The sequence below is a fragment of the Helianthus annuus genome, chromosome 3 (assembly GCF_002127325.2).
Source record: "Helianthus annuus cultivar XRQ/B chromosome 3, HanXRQr2.0-SUNRISE, whole genome shotgun sequence".
Lineage (NCBI taxonomy): Eukaryota > Viridiplantae > Streptophyta > Magnoliopsida > Asterales > Asteraceae > Helianthus > Helianthus annuus.
The window spans coordinates 107,805,106-107,811,135 of NC_035435.2; the positions used below are offsets into that span (position 1 = coordinate 107,805,106).

General features: G+C 34.5%; 1 long non-coding RNA gene across 1 annotated transcript; it reads left to right on the forward strand.

Annotated features, from left to right (window-relative positions):
• Nucleotides 1-2,600: 2,600 nt before the first annotated feature.
• Nucleotides 2,601-5,758, forward strand: LOC110927748. Its single transcript, XR_004889346.1, has 3 exons — nt 2,601-2,745; nt 4,184-5,477; nt 5,554-5,758. It is a non-coding gene; the product is annotated as an uncharacterized LOC110927748 (long non-coding RNA).
• The last annotated feature ends 272 nt before the right edge of the window (nt 5,759-6,030 follow it).

Genomic DNA, 6,030 nt, shown 5'->3' on the forward strand with positions numbered 1-6,030 from the left:
CAACACTTCTCCTTGAATGATGATTCAGGATCTTTCTCTGGCTCTAACCTCGTCAAACTCCCCCTCTCATCAAGCTAGGATTGCTGTCTGGAATTAGCTATCGCCTTGAGATCAAATCCTGACTCAAACTCTACTCAGCTCTTCTCAGGTTCTGGATTGTATCCTGGCTTTCCGTAGCATCAAGATCAGAAACCTGGCTTTTTCCTGCACAACTCTCAACCACTCTTAAGATAAATAAATTTATCGCTAATAGGCTCTACTCAACCTCTTAAAATCATAACATTCAAATTTTGATTCAAATTAATGAACCATTTGAGCTTTTCAAGATCAAATTTTATTTCAACCAATTTCTTCCAAACCATTTTGTTCATCATGTTTAGCACTTTGGAATTTTGAAAATCAGCTCTTCAATAACAGTTGTCGAAAATCTTTTTGAATTTTTCAAAATTTTATGCTAAAACACACTAAAATCTTTTTGGATTTTTGAATATAATGGAATGCAGTAAAGAAATATTTACAGACAATATTTTTGTGAGTTTGTGTAAGAGGATCATATCAGTTTATGAGACAAATCAGTAACATCGTTAAGCTTTAAACATTTTGAGTTCTAAACAATTCACCTGGATTGTCAGTATACTAATCCACTTAAATTTTCACACAAAGTTCAACTATTTCGAGATACGAGATTAGTGTTTTAAGCACTTAAACTTATTCGCGTGTCCCACCTCAGAATATACTCTTGTATCCAGACTTCTATATTCAGTCTTACAGGTGAGTATACCTAGATGATATCTGTAAAAGGGTAAATGCGAGACCGTGAGAGCTCAGGCTAGAACCTCCGTTCGAACAAAGAGATGACGGCTCGACTTTTGGTGTGTTCCCTTTAGAGAATCTTTTCTTCAACCATCATATGATTAGCATTTTTGCAATGTTTCATCAATTTTTAAGTTGAGGGTGATGCTTATATTTCAAGCAAGCTAAAAGTATTATACGGGGACTAGGCCATTGCTTCCGCAAAATCAGAAGTCCCGGGATAATACCCCAGATATCACCAAGCATAAAGACTTAGTATCTCAGAAAGAGGGGTCTTTCAAACAAGATTTTGGGGTTACCCATATATCCAAGAGATGTTCCCCACGAGATAAGAAAGTTTGATTTTTAGGTTTATATCCCGAAAACAATTTACTGAATGTGCAAAAACCTACTGGCACATCCTCAGTGAGACCGTTTATCACATTTTAACTCTCCAATACTTTAGCGTGTTGTGATAGTCCACTGATGTACTATCATTTCCTCTTTTATCAACAAAACTCAATTTTTGAATTTATCATGTTTTTGTCTTTTTCAAATTTTCTAATGTTTTTGGATTTTATGAAATTTTTTACTTCCCCTAAAATTCAAAAACATTTAAAGAAATTCGAAAACAAACTATACAAGTGAATTGACAACTGTTGTGAATTGTGTCAATTCACCATCCACTTGACTTAAACAATCAGAACTCCCCCTTACAACAAACTATTTTCCCATTATGATTTCAAAACACTTAAGTTTGTTTTAATCAAAATGGTTTTTCCAGAAAATAAGTTTTGTTGATTTTTACCACTTGTAGGTTGGGGATTCATTCATCACTTGTTCTTTCACATTTGGAAAAATTTAACAATTTTAGGTTTCATCATCAAATACCGGTTGTAGGAAATCAAGTACAACTTAATGTCCCTGATTTACCACTTGAAGATCGAAATATCACAGATGTGAATTTCTCAAGAAATGTGCCGATTCCCGCTCCACTCTTACCAACCTGGGAGTTCCGGCAAGTCAGGTTTTTCATTTGAAGAGATCCACCCAAGCCTGACTAACCTGGGGTGTTTTTGAGCATTCGTCACTCAATTTCTTTTCAACCTTTTGTTTTAAATTTCCGTTTGACAATGATGGAAAATTTGCATCATCCTTTGTCTTAATGGAATTATCACCTTTTACCTCAACAGATGGCTCTTCTAGCTTTGACGAACCAGTTTCATCGCCTGAAAGTGGCTCCTTTGACTTTGACAAGTCAAAATCATTGCCAACAACTGGCTCCTTTGTTTCCGGAGAAACAAATTCATCACCAGAAAGTGAACATTTCTCTTTCTTTGTTTTGTTAATCTTTTGATTAACCACTTTTTCTTTCTTTACTCTCTCTTCTGTCCTCAGATTTGTATCTGATGAATTCGTTTTACTTGACTGATCATTCTTTAGAGAGCAAGACGATTTATCAGAACTGCTATCTGATTTACCTGTTGTATCCGAGGACAAAATCCTTTCCAAATACTCTCCTGCTTTCTTCCTCTTCTTCCTCAGTGTAACGCCCCAAAACTCGAATGCTCACATTCGTCATATGAGTAACGCCCTAAAACCTTGAATGTTTATATTTGTCATATGTTCCAAATGATAAAACATGAAATAAAATGACTAGGCTATTTAGCCTAGTTAAATTATTTAGTCGAAACAAGTAATGAATGAGTTTGGTGGCAATTGTGAAGATGTGACAAAATAGGGGGGCTAAACTTGGAAAAATTGAGTTTAAGTTTTACATAATCTAGAAAACTCAGTATTATGTGTGTGTGTTGGAGGTGTATGTCGACACCCACAAAGGAAGAAGGAGAAACCCTCAAATTCAGCCCCTTTAAGTCTAAATTGAAGATGGATTCAAGTTGAGATTGATGCATGAACCCGATTTCTTGATGATCTAGTACTCACAATCATGTGGTAAGTTAAATTTTGTGTTCTAGTGATTGTTGATGAAAAGGGGTTAGAATGAATCCGTGAATTGGATTGAAATTGGAATGAATACTTGTTAATACTATTGTGTTTAAGTTGATTTATGGTAGAATTTTGAGTTATCTTGATGATTTAGGATGAAACCCATGTGCATGAGTATGAGATGATTATGATGAATATGTAGATGTGAAATTGTATTGTGTTGATGCATAAGATGTTATATGATAAACAAGATGTAGAATTAATGACAATATGATTTTGTTTGAATATAATGGTTCATGAGATGAATTTGGGAAGAACATGCTTAAACCACTTGTACACTATGCTTGGAAAGTAGTTCGCACACCAAGTGTTTGATGAAATGCCTAGTATAGGTTAGTATGTGTTATCACTTGTACGGAATGTTAATTAAATAGTAATGAAGGTGATCATGTATTATAAGTATGAAAAGTGCTTAGTTATGATGTTGTGTACAAAATGACATGCTACGTGTATCGAGTAACAAAGCTGATTAGAATTAAAATTTGTTGCGCAATAATTTTGCAAAAATCATATAAAATCATAGGAAGGACCTGTGAGGTCGAGCCCTATATGCTCAAAAAGCTATTTAAACATACTACGTTTTGTGTTTGAACATGTTTGTTGAATTCGGATGTTAAACAGGCCAAAACAGTGCCCAAAGTCGGCAATACTGTTTTGACAGCAAGCTGTTTGGAAGCATTTCAGCTTCTGTGCTGATTTTGTAAAAATCATATAAAATCATAGGAACGTCCGATTGTTACGATCTTTATATGCTTAGAAAGGTCTCTGAGTGTAGATCATTTCATATTTGAACATGAAGAACTGAATCAGAAGATAAATGGGTTAAAATGTGTCGTGAACAGCTGCTGCGCAGAAAGTTGCTGCACATTTTTAGTATAAATATTAAGTAAAAATAGTTGTATTGTTATGCACACTTGTATGAATCATGAACTACTGATTTTAATAAATTATTAGTAAGTTATTTGATTGTTTTAAGTGTCTAAAACACTTACCAACTAGTTTATGCATATAATTGCACCAACGGGTCGAAACGGGTTGTTGATAGAAAATAGTAGAATGGATGTGTAAAAACCAAGGTGTTAAGAAATGGTATGAAATGTTTAACGTATGAAACAAGTTTCCTAACTTAGAAAAATTTTATCATTCTAAGTATGGAATTTTGAAAGAATAATGAACATGATGTAAATACATAATTATGCATGCTAGAAGCTCATGTATGACTTTTGTGATGATGGAATGATAAATTGTTAGATTGATTAGCATTGTAGTATTATGATACATGTTGAACTCGTTAAGCGATTGACACGTGAATAGAAGTGTGATTAGTGATGCGTATGATTATGCATACTAACTATTGAATGGATGTAATGGAATGAGATAATAGGAACGTGTCAAGGAGAGCTCAAGCATAGGAGGATAACGGGTCAAGATAAGGCAAGGTGACAAATACACTTATTGGAGTACTCAAGGTAAGTGAATTCCGGAACCTCACTTCTTATTACATAATTAAAGTTTGTTGTATGAAGGTTAGGAGTCATGTAGTATGTTGCTTATAGTAAAAGGGAAAGAATGTTGTAGTATGTTGCTTATAGTTTAAAAGCAACGAAAAGTGCATGGTGAATTCAAATGGGTCAAAACACGAAAAGTAATTTAGTGTTATGTAATAGTTAGTTTTATTTTATGATTAATAAATTAGAAGGACATGGGGCATGAATATGGATAATTTACGTCATGGAAATATGAAAACAGGAAAGAAAGAAGTTCGGAGGCCTAACGGTTGTTTACAAAAGTAAATAGAAAACATAAGTTGCTGAACTGGGCTCTACCGTAGCTTACGGTAGCCACCGTAAGCTACGGTGGGTGGTGATGCCACTACTTCCAACGTAAGACAGTCAACCCACACTGTAGGGAAATTCCCAGCCACCGTAAGCTACGGTGGATACTGTAGGTTACGGTGGGGTTCCACCAGCAAAGTTGTTTCTTCGTTTTTCCTCGATTTCGGACCCGTGAACCCGTTCTAAGCCCCGTTATACATCCATATGGTACCTCAATCTTACCAAATTGATTTTGTGAAGTATGGATGAGTATTGAATTTATCTTTAGGATTCAGAAATGTAACCGAAAGTCATTAAAAAGCGATTATAAGGTATGAGTAAGAATGGGGCGTGTAAGCGAGTATGCATGGGTACAAAATAAGTATATGGGCATGTACCTATAGATTTAATTGCCTTTCAATAGATGGAACTTATAAGTAAGTATGTATAGAAATGAGTGTGCACGTAAGTTGTTATTTACAAGACTTATATGTATGGTACTATGTAACTAAGACTTGTTCACTTAAACATGTAAGAATGCAAACTGTAAGTAAGAGTTTGTAAAGAGTGGTAATTGTATGAAGTAAAATTTATTATACATGAATGGTTTGGATTAGATAAGATGTAAGCGCATTACTGAACCATGGGTATTTGTACGTGTGAACTCTCCTATGAAACTTGTAAGTACTTATGGGGTTGATATACATCAGTATTAACGATGTTAACCGGGTTGCTTTTGAGGTTGAAATGAAGTGCAGGTACATTATTGTTGACTCATTAAAGATTAGATACCAAGATGAAATGTTGGAATTCAAAAGGATAAATGAATGGAATGCATATGAGAATAGAACGAGATGAGACCCCGTAATTATGAATCTTAAAAATATATTTATATATATGTAAGGTGTACTAATCATGCGAATGTATGTGGTGAGCACAGGTTGCACGGAATTATGGATTATCAGCATGAAAGACACGAGATTTAAAGATCGAGTTAGAGATGCATGGATTGTACGGAGTGGGTGATCATTTAATTTGTATTAGTACATTATATTTTATTTACAAAATGAAAGATGAATGATGTAATTCTTCTAAAGAAGTTGTTTTAAATGATTGAAAAGTATGAAAGAATATTTAATAACAAAGAAATTTTACGGTACGTATTTCCGTTGCGTCTTTTTGGTTAAAACGTGTTAGGGTCTTACACTCAGTCTGTCTTTCTGCCCTTGTGAAAGCTTTACTTTCTTTTCGTCCATTTTCTGTGCTTTGGGCTTTTCTTGGACTTTGACTAATTTCTTTGCCTTTTTCTTAGATTCAGCCTTCGATCTTCCCTTTGATCTTATTGGGCAATCTCTGGCAATGTGACATTTGATATGGCATTCAAAGCATCTTCTTGTCTCAAAACTCTGACTTTGGT